The 14,231-nt window shown below is 45.7% G+C and overlaps 1 protein-coding gene across 1 annotated transcript in view; it reads left to right on the top strand.

The window, feature by feature from the left end:
- LOC142575488 (uncharacterized) overlaps positions 1–14,231 on the top strand; it is a 164,073-nt gene that overhangs the window by 104,972 nt on the left and 44,870 nt on the right. The gene's annotated exons all lie outside the window — the stretch shown is intronic.

Here is a 14,231-nt window from a genome sequence, read left to right as displayed (position 1 = left end):
AAACTTGAATAAAACCTGAATACTTGAACTCTGATTTCCGTATTCGAATGCATGGGAAGTGCAGGAATGGTCGCATTAGACAATAACCGCTGTACCCATTCCAACTAAATTTGTTGCATTTTAGAGAGAAAACAGAATTTTGCCGACCATGTTAGAAGCGAAATTCTCATTTAGAGCTTCAAACTTTTAACAAAGATTGCCGGAAATAGGCTACTCTAAATGAAATAAGCAACTCTAAGAAAAAAGTTCTGAAGCACGAAGTTTGCAAATTAATAACTCTGCATAAGTAACAGATACGCAGTTATGTGTGGACAAGTGCGATATGTGTGTTTACAGATAACGCGAGAACGTTACAATATTTACGAGGGTTTTGCTAATGTCCCACTTAAAAATAAGTGTGAATATAACCAGAGTGTTGTAAATACATTAATTTTGTTTGTTTCAGATACGCGTCTCAAAGGCTGAGTTAACACAATCGTGATGTCGCTTTCTATTACTGAATTACAAAGCAGTAATTTCGACGCTGGCATGTTGCGTCATATTGCGATTTCCTAAGCCTTTTCTTTAAAATATTGATGACCTAAGTTGATCTACCGACTGATGACCAGTCGGTAGATCTTAATTTTCTTTTTTTAAATGCAATATATACCTCGTCAAGTTTGCTGCACTGGATGCCAACAGGAACTATATCTCCGTACCCACGTGCTTGGATAAAAGCTTCCCGGTTACTAGAGCTTTCTCGCAAAGAAGGTTTCATTCCCGGAAAACTTTGTTTACGCAGCTATAGGACCACGTTAAGGTTGTCAAGTCACGTGCAAGACACTTCGAATTATCTACATCCTGGCGTTGCCATTGGGGCCGCACGGCACTCGTTAAGAAACTCGCACGTAAGGGCGGCGCCACATTTTCTACTGGTTAATAGTTTAAAGGTTGCCACAACACCGACCCAACTTCGCTCACCTCAAGATACCAGCGGTGCAAAGTGTAGGTATGCTCGCACCGTCGTATACATGCAAGTGTCACCTCGAGGAGATACATGCATGCCACTGGCCTCGAAGTTTGACTTCGGACGCGCTTTTCGCATCGTTGTACATTTTAGCATGTGCGTAAACAGGTGTTACAATATTCGAAATGCCGCTGGCGTAGGCGTAAGTAGCGCCACTCTGGTGGCTCTATTTGGTGACGCTGAGTTTAACTCTATCGCGCTGAACTTTTATTGGACCAACTGTTTTACTTAACCGCGCTGGCTTTAAAGGGGCCCCACAACTCTTAAGGCCGCCATTTTTACTGTTTTGCCTTAGGCCTTATTATTGTGGCTCGCTGACTGAATTGGGGATCGCCTTCCCCTCCGCCCCCCCTCCCCCCTCCTACTTCATTTCCCCGCGCAGGGCATAGTATGCTGGCGGTTAAAGCCGCGCCGACAGAGAATTAACCTCTGCTTTCTGTATACCTTCCGCACACCAGGACACGTCATCCTCATCTTTACGCTCGATCCGTTGCATTTCAAAGGAAGCAAAACTGTTCCTACTACATCCGCAACGTGAGACTGAACTCATTCCCCTGCGGCAATGTGCAGTTGGGAACGTTGCGTCGCTGAGCCTAATTGCTCACTCTCGGCCGCAGCCTGTAACTCCTCCTCTTTCCCTTCATTTTCCCTGAAACGAGTGTCTCTCCTCAGTCTTCGGGGCCAGGGTCGGCCTTGCGCTAGCCGTCACTTGTGCTTGGGGTCACCTATCTATATGAAGACAATAGGGAGTTTTAGAATAGGGCGCCCAATCGACATCAAAGCGCTGGGGGACGCGAGCTCCATTGTGGGCCCTTTGCGTTCTTTTGTACGATCCGCGGTCTGCGTGCCCCAACGCTTGGGGACCTTAACCTAAAGCTCTCTAATGTTTTGTCGTATCCGGAGAACACCGCTCCTGCGTGCGCAGCGGTTGCCTGCCATCTACGTTGGATGAGCTGCTGGAAAAAAAGGCAGCCCGCGAAAGGGTACTTAACGGGCTGTGAACTTAGGAAGTGACCAACCTTAGTGCGGCAAACGCTGGCCAATGGACGATGTACTTTATAAGTCGCTGTCACAGTATCTGCACGAAACGAGGCTCGATGCTTATATGCAATTTCATTCCGACAATGTGCCGCGTTTCATCCCGGACGAATAAAAAAAAAAAAAAGAAGATTAGCACGCAGTGTTGGTGCTATACAATTTTTGCGAGGATTTCGAGTGCCGCACATATATTGTGAGGGTATTGGTGTCGCTGCATGCCACACGGCAGGTAACGTCTTTTTAGAAAGTTGCATTAAAGAAAAAGAAACGCTGGGCAGAACTGTCGCAGGGTGGAGACGATGGTGCGTGCGCATCGTGAGGAAGAAGCTCTTGTTCGGAATTTCTCCTGTTCCAAACAGTTCAAAGAATCTTATCCTAATTTATTTTAAAATATAATCTCCCATTCATCTGTTCTCACTTCTCTCAGTTATGCACTATCTTGTCAGTTTTACCTTGTCATGCTTATTTTTGTCTGAAGTCATTACCTGTCCGAACAACCATCCGACTTTTGGCCCATCCTCCATTATGGGTATGCGTCATGTTCTGAAGGCGTATCATCATCATAATCATCATCGTAATAATCATAATCGTCATTGAATATAGAAGACGACCACGGCCGCGTTCCGCGAACCTGCCCTCGAAATACAGACTAGGGTTCCATAATACAAAGAACATCGGGGCAGCTATGTCTCGGTTATTTACATTTGGAGCCGTGAAACCCAGGATGGACGACTGCGGCTTGGACTGCAACCGAGACGGTCATCCTCATCATCGTTATCGCACATCATCGTGATGGCGGTGTCTGCTGCTAGAGCTTGTCGCTGTCGCAGCAAATGATTTCGAAGATGACAGGATACCCGAAGCCTGCTGATATTGTTCGTTCGCGAGCCTCCAGTTTAATGCGTGCTCTTGCTCGAGTCATAATACATTTTGTCGCCTATAAACGACTATATCGCAAATAACTGCAGCTCCGCTGCCTCTCGCCAAGCGATCAGTGGTGTAACACAAAGACACGCCTGTTCGGTTTTATTGCTTTTCTGTAAATGTAGGGCTAGACGCGAAGTTAGGAAAAACGAAAAAAAAAAACAAATTGTTCGCTGGCTCCTTACTTTCGAAATTGCACGTCCATTACGACGAAGGCATCGTTCCAACTCCTTGCAGCTTTCTAGGATAAAAAAAAAATGAGAGGAGAACAGGAAGGACACGACCAGAGGACACGGCATCGGCAATGACGTGTTTCATTAATGAAAATTTACGAAGGCGCCGACACGTACTTACGTCTTGTCTGCCTTCTCGCTTTTCTTCGCGTTCCCGTCGTGGAACTTCGACGCATTGGGTTACTCTTGTCATGGTTCCTCGACGAATTGGAACGGGATTGATTTACTAAAGGCGCGGCAAGGTGGGGCATAAATTATTGGGGACAGGTGTCCATTAAAGAAGTTCCATTTATCTCTCCGCGTGGGAATTGTTTGTATTCATTAGCGGCGCTATTATCTTGATGGAGTCGCTCCGAATCGCAAAGCTTTTTTTTTTTTTAAGCTGAAAAGTTTGGTACCGTTGGGAGCCTCGATTCGAATGCATGACAACGAAAAACAAAAATCGTTTTAGTCGCCATTCATTAACCGGTCCTGGCACTATTTACTTTTTCGAATGTATGAGAGGAAAGTAATACGTAATGGGCTGTCGTGATCACGTTTCTATTTATTATAACTTTCAAAATCTCAACTGCGCGAAATGGGGAGGTCGGCATCTTTTACGTCGGTTATTGCATATTACAAAACCTGCTACTAAGAATAAAGAAGAAAAGACTCCACTCTTTGAGATTGGGTTAGCATTAAGCATTCCGGTAATCTTATCATTTCGGGCTTCCATACTAGATTATAGTCACAGCGATGTTTGTGCCGCACTGTTCGATTAAAAAAAATAAAACAAAACGTTCACCCTGCTATAATTTTTGTAGCTTTATTCTACTTATCTGATCACTATTCATTTCGCTGAATATGTTTCGCCGAATCCTTCAGTAACGGTGTGCTTATTCTCTCCTTAATTTTTACCTTTTCTCTAACATTTCCTTCAGTTGTCCTGACTGCTCACTCGCACACTATTCTAGTTGTACCAAAATTTCCTTTTTTTGTTTTTTCTTCTTTTAATTAGCGTTTCTGCTCTTCAAATAAGAATCGTCTTAAGCTCCCTCCGGCGGCCCAATTCTTGGCCTATCCTCCTATAGTTAGTACGAGTCATGGAAATGAACACGATCATCGTCATCCTCATCACTATACGCACGAGAATAAGTTAAGCTCACAAATAGCGTTACTTCATGGACTCTATGACCGAAAACACGGTCTAGTAGAAGAGGCAGTCATCCATCACACTGGAGGGAGGAGAGTCGGGACGACGACGACGACGACGACGACGACGACGACGACGACGACGACGACAACAACAACAACAACAACAACAACAACAACAACAACAACAACAACAACAACAACAACAACAACAACAACAACAACAACAACAGTGTTAAGTTTACAAGTCTGGAGCTCAGTAACAGAAGCCGACGTAACAATACAGAAATTTTAATCACTTAGGAACGTACATGGAAGACATGACTGAATGATTATCTCAATATTTTTTCATATATTCTACTCGGCATACTTTACGAAATTGGGTCTAATTATTTTAAGTGTTATAACCTCTAAAAACATAAAGCATAATTGCTGGCTTTATAGCTTTATAATGGATACAGCAGTGTACGAGATTGCGGCAACCATTTCTGGTGCGAAGTTGCTGATTTAATGGTGAACTATATATATGTAACTATATGTAACTATATATGAACTATATATATATGTATATGGTGAACTATATATGGTATGCGCCAAATAATAGATAAAAAGATAAAGAAAATTGACAGTGTTTACGCGATCTTTACGCGATTTGAGTGCGAAAGCATAAAGGCTTCCCTAAGGAATTGGTAACGTCGATGATACGTGGCGTCATACATTGTCACATGTCCTTCACAACTCTACCTTAATCGACCTTGTAAAATATCCAATCGGGCTAGCTAGTTTACATTCACAATGTTTGACCGCGCGAACTTGGACAAAGGCGGCGGAAGAGTCCTTTGTCCTTTGTCCAAGTGCCAAAGTTCCGAATCTGGTGGAACATACCTGGCTGCAGGCTTTGCTTGATCTCCGCCGCAACGCTCTAACATCAAGTAAGGGACACAACGGGGTTGTCCACACCGACGGCAATGTCTCCCTACCTGACTTCGTGAAAAGCACCTTCGCTGTTCAGCGCTTGTCTCCGTTTGTCGCCTCTTTCACCGTCCTTTGTCCAAGTTCGCGCTGTCAAACATCGTCAATCCACCTTTCTCTAACTTGTACCAACCTTAATCCACCTTAGTACACATTAATCCACCATAATCTACTTTAGTCCGCCTTGCTTTAATTTGTACCAACCTTAATCCACCTAAGTACATTTTAATCTGTCATAATCCACTTTATAGTCCACCTTGCTCTAATTTGTACCAACGTTAATCCATCTTAATCCACATTGCTCTAATTTGTGACAACCTTAATCCACCTTGCTCTAACCGGTACCAACGTTAAACCACCTTACTCAGCCTTGCTCTAATTTGTACCAACCCAAAGCCACTTTAATTAACCTTCATTCACTTCACTTTACTCATCACTTAACTACTTCACTTTACTCAAGTCATCTTACTCTAACTTAGAGTTTTAACTTTAATTCTGTATTACTACTGACGTCATACAAGACGCTGAAGACGTCACTGATAATGATGATCTTTACTACCACTTGTTGAGGACAACGTCGGCTTCACTGCTTTATGGGACATATAATGCTTTCGCATTTATGAAGAAATACGAGTGTCAATAGTGTTACTAGGGAGCAAGACATGCATTCCAATGTATTACGTTTTCGTTACAAGTGGTTTTAGCAAACGATCCCCTATGCTGACCATACTGATAGTCGTTTTGCGTCAAAACATACAGTGTAAGGTTTCAGGCATAATTGCCTTACTTCTGGAGTTGCTATTAAAAGATATAAAGGAATCTCAAAAAATATTATGCGTAAAATTTTACATTAAGGTTGTTTATAATGCAAATCAGGTATGAAGACGACATTTGCAGACTAGCCAGAGCAAGTACGGAGGTTTTTCAAGGTATCGTATGCTAGCAGTCATTATTAGGTGGTTCCATCCAGCGCTGCGATTGGCCACTTATCTATCGGTGTTAGCATGGCAGACATACATGACATAGAGAAAGAGATTCAACAAGAGCGGACACTCCCAGAGAGCCCAACAGTCGAATTGACTGTAGCGCACCAAGCGGATGGGATGCCAGGCACAATTTCATAAAGTAAACGCAAGACGTCTTCTGAAATAATCAAATGTTTATTTTGCTCTGTGTAAATACTCATTCCGTGTAAATACGTATTCATCCAAACTTGTGGCACCAGGTAAGCAGCAGTCGTTGCCATATGAAGCTCCACCGGATGCCATAGGCTGAAAAAAAGTAAATTATATATATGTATCATTCTGGTATCTTGACCTAACAGAAATATTGCCTGTAGAGGCGAAACGTGCCTAAGTGGTGAATGGGCGGCATTACAGATAAATTCCTTTTTACATACATTTCGTAGCAAATAGACTCCTCCCAACCAATGCCATAAAATATGAATAAAACATATGATTTTCAAGCATCCCTCCCTCCCTTCCCGGGCAAAATTTCCTGCACTTTAAGAGCACAAATACATGGGTGACTGCGCGTTTCCACAACTTGGCCTCAGTCGACGCGATGGTACGCCAAGTACACAGAGGTGGCCACAACACAGGCTCTCAGCCAGACCACGTTACACGCTCGCAGAATGCCTTCTAGTCGCACTCGAGACAAATTCGTAGGTGCAAAACCTGTTTTCAGTCGCTCAGAAGACAGAAATGTCAAGTTCTTGAGCTCCTCGGCGTCATCTTTTACGCGTTCTGCCGGCGCAAGCAACACACTCCCGTCTTATCACTCTTGGCAAGCGCGCGTCACGTTTCCGACAAGCGTGAGTACCGAAAGAGCGTATATGTTGTTCTATAGGGCCATAAAAGGCGTCACAAACTTGTCCCACTAAAATTCAGTATACCTAAAACTAACTGTCATCACCGCCGGCTTGCTTTTTTTTTTTTGCTAACTGCTTCACAATTCCCAGGCGTGGCGAGTGTGCCTCAAAAGTATCCCAAGAAGTTACGAAATTAATTAAAATAATTTTGGGGGTCAGAGAATGCGTCACGAACTTGTCCCCGTAAGATTCAGCACGCGCGAAAGTGCGGCACACAGCCGAGCTGCTCTTCGCTACCTGCGGCACAATACGCCAGGCGCGGCGCGCGTATCTCGGAAGTATCCCAAAACTACCGAAACAAGTTACAATAATGTTGGAGCTGACAGAAAACGTCTCAAACATTTCCCAGTACTAGTGATTAACACAAGTTAACTGCGCCAGACCGGCCGAGCTGTTTTTCGCTAACTGCGTCACTATAGTCTCCGTTTTGTGCCGTAAGCCTAAATTTGCTTGAAATGCGTCGTAGACTGTCAAACAAAATTTCTCACGTTGCCGCAGTCCAGTAGTGCAGAGGTGCCGTGCCGATATGCAGAAGGAACGCAAGAAAACGCCGGGAGCCCAACAAGCGGGCTACATGCAAAAGAGACAGACGGTCGGTCGAACAGACGAACTTCACACGCGCAGTCGGCCTCGCTCGCTTCGGTGGCACGTCTGGTGCATGACGCATCATACGACGCGACTGGCGTGCCGCTAGCTTGTTGCTAGGAGACGCAAGAAAAATAGGTGGCGAAGTATAAGTTCATTTATGCTCGAAACTTTTTAGTTGTAGGTGGAAAGAATCAAAAATATAATAAAATTTTGTGTGTAAGTTTATTTCACATTCTTTTTTTCCCATGCTCGTGCCGACTAACGGATGGGATTAACGCAAGGCGTGACGTGTTTCCTGTTGCCGGTTTTCGCCCAGTGTCCCTTTTTGTTGAATTTGTTTCTCTATGCGCGTAACTTGAACCAAGGATTTAAAAGCGTGGTTAGCCGCAGCTTAATGAAACCAACGGGATATGGTTTGCCGTCATGAGGCGCTCCTTAGAGTATATTCATATTCCGCGGAATTAGTTATTTAACTGAGATGGAATTATGCAAAATTTTTCATAGTAACTTTAGGAGCAAGGGCGTTTCGGTGCGTTGTTTAGGTGGTTCAGGAACGACCGATCCAATTTTTTTGTGGCAACGTACGTGATGCATGGCAATTCTTTTTTTTTTTTCGGCTTTTAGAGAAAGCCCGCGAAATATGAAATGAAACCACGTGACTGCTCTCGTGCGCTATCGTATTGCAGCGCTGTCAACCGTGCGTCGAGCCTATCGCTTATCAGGGAAAACGTGTGCCAGCACCAAAGACGCTGACGGACTGTGAAGCCGATACACCTAGAGCCGCGGCCTCTTACTGCGCCAGGGTCCGTGCGCACGGTTCTTTCGCACGAAGCGCGGTTAAAAATTAAATCGTGGGGTTTTACGTGCCAAAACCAGTTTCTGATTATGAGGCACGCCGTAGTGGAGGACTCCGGAAGTTTCGAACACCTGGGGTTCTTTAAGGTGCACCTAAATCTAAGTACACGGGTGTTTTCGCATTTCGCGAAGCGCGGTTGAGTGCGCTGCAATACGATAGCGCATGAACGCAGTCATTGGTAAACAGAAAGAAATGAGACATCCACCCAATTGTAGCAGCTGCCACAAAGGAAACTCACACGGGTTCCTCGAAAGAAAAGCCTCGCGGTTGAAGAAGAATTCGTCCTGGTCCGGGACTGCAACCCTGGACCACCGCCTTTCCGGAGCAGCCGAAGTACCATCTGAGCTAACCAGGCGGCTACAGCAGATGGCAGGGCGAAGTCGAACCCATCGGCAACTCGAAGCAGAGGCAAGAGTTTGACGTAATAGTTCTGCGAAAACCCGTAAGGTGGAGAGAAGTAATTAATAAAGGAAAAGTGAGACATCTACCCAATAGAAGCAATTGCTTCCTTTCTTTAAATTGCTTTAAACAGCTTTCTTTAAACGCCGAAAAAAGAAATCACCGCGTAGCATGTACGTAGCCACAAAAAATTGTATCGGTCGTTTCTGAACCCCCTACAACTCAACAAAACGCACAGGGCCCTCAAGTTAATATTAAATATTTTGCATAATTGATCTGAAATAATTTACTAATTAAGCGTAATATAAAAAATACTGTAAGGAGCGTCACATGGCGACAAACCATACGGCGTTGGGTCCGTTCAGCTGCGGCTAACCACTTTTTCAATATCTTTAGTTCAAGTTACGTGAAACGCCTTGTATAATCATTTCGCATTAATAAAATAACAATATGCGGTCCCACGCACTATAGGAATCGATATAAGTGAAGCCTTCTATGCTGTTTGCTTTGATTGACGATAATTAGCGGTGATGCTGGTGGGGAATGTGTAATTTCTTCAGCGTTTAGTCCGATACGAGAGGGGTGAGTTTACGTGCCAAAAACACGATCAGATTATGAAGCACGCCGTGCTGATGGACTCCAGAAGTTTTGGCCACCTGGGGTTCTTTAACGTGCACCTAAATCTAAGTGCACGGGTGTTTCCGCATTTCGCCCCCATCGAAATGCGACCGCCGTGGCCGGGATTCGATCCTGTGACCTCGTGCCCAGCAACCTGACAACCATATAACCACTGAGCAACCACGGCGGGTAGTGATGAGTTGATGTTGAACGTTACCTTGCGTGCACCACTGCTGTTATTCTGCGTAGTCCACAGAACACGCAGGGAGACATGTTTGCTTGAGGCGTTGTTGTGCTTCATTTTTCATACCCTCTGAAAGGTTTGAGCATTGTCATTGCGTCGCGTGGCACGTCGCATCATAGCAGAAGTGTTAAACTTTAATTCAATTATGGGGCTCTACGTAACTCGGTTAATTATTATAACCGTATGTATACATTGCATACATACATTCATGGTCTGCAGCTCGTTTCGCTGCGTATCGAAGACACTCCTGTTCCACGCGAAACTTCTTTCGGGCCTCGGTGTCCTCGATGCCGAGTGCACGCTTTGGAGCCATTTGGTTGGCGCGTGTTTATGTGCCCCTTCTGCATACGTGGCCAGCACGCTGTTGAGACGCCAGCTCCAGGCGCTGTCTTCAGGCTACGGATGACTGTATAGTTTAGGCCATCACAGCCCCAGCACGCGACCTCCGCAGTCCAGCACCTGCATTTTTGCTACATAGGAAAGCAAGCACAGCACGTGCCATACGCACAAATTGGGAAACGCTGCCGCGGCGGCGCCGGCAGGGATGCGCGGAGGCGAGCGCCACCTGGTTGTGTTGCAAGAAACCCAGCAGCGCGCGAGGAAGACGACGAGCCGAGCGCCATCTCGTGGTGTCGCAAGAAGCAGCAGCGCCCGGACAGTCGGGAGAAGAGGCAAAGGAAGCTTTGCTTCGAAAGGCTAAACGTTGTCAGAAGGCTCGATGGGGCTATTGGTTTGGTGAGGGGAATTTCCCTGCTCGCAGCGGCGTTTCAGGGAAAGTTCCTCTCCTTAGGCGCAAGGAGCTTCGACCGACAGTTTCACGGCCGAAGCTGTCTATGGCTAGTATCCCGGGATTTCTTCGTGGCGTAACGTAGACAAAAAACTATCATCATCTATGGCTCAGGCGCCTCCCCCCTCACCCCCCCCCCCCCCGATGCAATGGCTAATGCATTCGAAGCACGTAGCGCCCCTCGCATACGTTTCTCGGTAAAGATCACAGTTGCGCAAGCAGCCCCGGCGACGACAGCTTGACTGTAGCATACGAAACAGGGAGTGACGTAACTACACTTTCGCAAGGATAAGAAGAACATGCCTCGCAACTGATTTGTGTTGTGACAGCGCTTAGGGAAGGCCACCTATAGAGAGGACTCCTGAAGAGCAGCGTACATACCAGGCGCGGCAAAAGCGTACTTAAGTGTATTTCTTGTTCTCTCTGGTCCGCTCTTTGTAGATGCACGAAGTAGCGGAGCAAGCCAAGTCGCTGGCCATCGAGACATATTAGGTTAATAATTAGGTAAAATGCAGGTGAATGCCGCGCCAGGTAAATTATTTCAACCTACGTCGCAATGGGTAATCGTTACAGTTGTTATTTGCAGCTTCGCTGTACAACCACCTTCACAGCGTTGAGTGGAGGCCATTTTTCTCATTTTCATTTCTTTTCCTTCTTTCTTTTCTTTCCTTTCTCTATTTTGCCTATGAGCCGTTTCCAACCAGTTCTTTAGAACTCGTGATCGCAGTAGATGATCGGAACACAATAGATTGAGAACCAACACGTTCGACGATTTGTGAATGTGGGGGCAGGGAGAGGTAATGACTGCTTTGTTTCGAGAGAAGTGGCTTCAAAATTCGCCTACAATACGTGCAGCGAGACAATACGTACCAGTCGTAAAAACAAGGCATGGCAGACTCTACTTGGTAAATTGTAGATCAGCTTCTACTGTGTAAAAAAGGAAAGGAAAGAAAGAACCGCGCCACAAGCGGAAACACTCATTGCATTTGTTACTGATACTTGTTCTGGAAACAAATAAAGTCATGACGAGCTTTTCAATTTAGTCCGGCAAATCTGCTCAATTTGCGGACTATGCCAACACAGCGGCGTTCGAAACAGTAAAGGGAAGCGAGAAATTGTTAGACGGGCCTCGCAGCTGTGGTAGTGTTGGAACATATAGGTCGCAAGCTCTCTCTTCTCATTCACCATGCTTTTGATTCTCATTGAAGAACCGCGGACTCTTCACCACGCGAGCCGCGAATGTATGCCAAAGACAAATACTTCAGCATGCTTGAGAAGAAGAAAGAAAAAAGAAATATATTTGCGAATGTGTGTTGGCGAAACAAAGAGATGTCAGATAGGCGCACCGTCTTTGTTCCTCGAATTCCAATCGAAAACCTTTGTCTTTGAGGCGCGTGCATTATCGAACCAAAAGTTATCAAAAATAACGCTTACAAATATATGCCACCGCTGCTGCCCCTTCGGGAACAATCGGCCACCTGGCTTCTTAACAATCGCACCTAATTTGCAATCTTTACACGCGAGTCAGATGAAGACAGAGAAATAGGTTAACAAAATTTTAGCGCTTGTCCTGTTCTTGTTTCTCTATCTTCTATCCCGTCTTGGAATTGCGCTTACCAGTATTCAGTTGTGAAGACAGAGAAGGAGCGAAACTTTTTTTTAAACATCTTCTCGTTCGAATCGTCGCCGTCGTACAGTCCGGCTGGGTCCGGAACTATATGGCATTTACTGGAATATGTGCGATGCGGGCTGCCAGGAAAACATGAGGGCACTCTCGGACAAATATCTCTAGCTGGAGCGGTTTGCCTTTACGAAAACGAATTTGCGCAGGTTCGTTCATAGATTTCTTGTAAACCGCTCTGGGGGCCGTCTTTGAAGCTTGTCTTTTCGGCTACGTAAAGTAGGACCCACTGAGTTAAAGTATACAGACCAGACATTCCGCGATAGGGTCGTTTTTCTTCTCTACCTCCGAGTGTAACTTGAAAATGAGGGCTCTAAACTTTGCATTGGAACCTTTCCAGTGCGCTTCTGTTTGCGCGCCCGAATTACGAATAATTTTAGGATTGTTTATTTTCTTTTTCTTTTCGAGGAGCCTGTGAATCTTGTACTTTCGCTCAGGGGTCTGTACATACTGTCAAGAAAAGAAAAAAAAATCGTCGAGAAGTCAGCTTCTTTTGATCTAATACTGGGATCCATTGAATTGCTGAAGCGGTCTTTCCAGAAAGTCTGCAAGCGCTAGTTGACAAAAAAAGTGTAAGCCTATGGTAATCCTATATGGTATCTCCAAGCTGCCTACAAGGCGTCACAGAGAAACTTCGAGAGATCTTCTGTGAGCTATTTAAGCAGCATCTTTTTTTGAAGGTAGGGTCCTTTTTTTATTCCCGTTTCCACCATGTATCAGAGAGCAAATGTGTGGTTGCTCTAGATGAAATCTTGAAGAAGCATGCGGGTTTCGAAAGGGGCGCCAAAGGGACAAGCAAAAGCGTTGGTGGCGGTGCGGGAATGGTAGAGACGGTGGGATTTTCTTTACGTGAGCGGACAAAAGAACGATGGCGCTATAGGCATCAGATGAACGTGTCTGACTGACAAGGGACAGCCGCAGAATCGTCAAGGATGGCGCACGTGTCTCGATGGCCCTGAAGCGAGCCTTTATTGCCCGCCAAGCGCTTCCCTAGGCCGACCAACGAAGTTCTCGTGTTGTGTGGCGTATTTGATCGATAGGTTCATCTGTCCCAAAGCAACCCGTGGGCTACGGGGAACGGCGTCGATCGGAACGGGCTCGGGCCTATATTCGAGGGCCGCCTGACAACGGAAAAGAAAATTCGTCGTGCATCAGAAAGTGTCTCTGGCGGATATCCTCATTGACACGCTGCAGATGGTCGAAGAATCGGAGCTATACTTTTGCTTTCCACATGCGGCGTGGGGCGCCCTTGGGGGAATAAAGAGCCTGTGGCATATCCCTGCAGGGGGAGAGGCATTACAGTTTACGAAATACCGGAATATTGGAGAAGCACACGTGAGCAGCAACGCTGGGGTTGCCATCATGTGACGTTGAGTTCTACCAGAGCGCGCAGAGCTATCATTGTAATTATGACTACGTTCTACTTTACTGTTGGCGTAAAGGCATCAGCAGCCGCGTCATTCTTGTATGGTGACTCATTTCTTTTGACGAGGACAGTAATGGAAAACAAATACTTTTCTAGCGCATTGCATTTATGCAAAGTGCGAGAAGGTGTCGTTGTCATCGCTTGTGTCATCCTTGTGCAAGAGCTTGGTGGCGCAGCCCACCGCCCCGTTCCAAAGGGGACGCTCATAACATCCATCCGTCCATCCTCCCATCCCCTCATCCGGTGGTCTTGCATCCAGGAACCACGTTACATGTACGAACAGCTTTGTTTGCCGCGTAGTGTGACGAGGGACCGGGGTACTTGACGTGCTTTTCATTTTTGTCATTCTTAGATTTAGTGTAACAGTTAACGGCTGGTGCGTTGTAGTGTTTTTCGGCCGTGAGTCATTGTTTTAGTCTCCCTTTTCCCGCATACTTTCAATCGTCTACTCCCTGAAT

This window comes from Dermacentor variabilis, chromosome 3, assembly GCF_050947875.1.
Source record: "Dermacentor variabilis isolate Ectoservices chromosome 3, ASM5094787v1, whole genome shotgun sequence".
NCBI classification, from domain to species: Eukaryota; Metazoa; Arthropoda; class Arachnida; order Ixodida; family Ixodidae; genus Dermacentor; species Dermacentor variabilis.
Note: the sequence above shows the minus strand (reverse complement) of the source record. Positions and strands in the feature narration are given on the sequence as shown.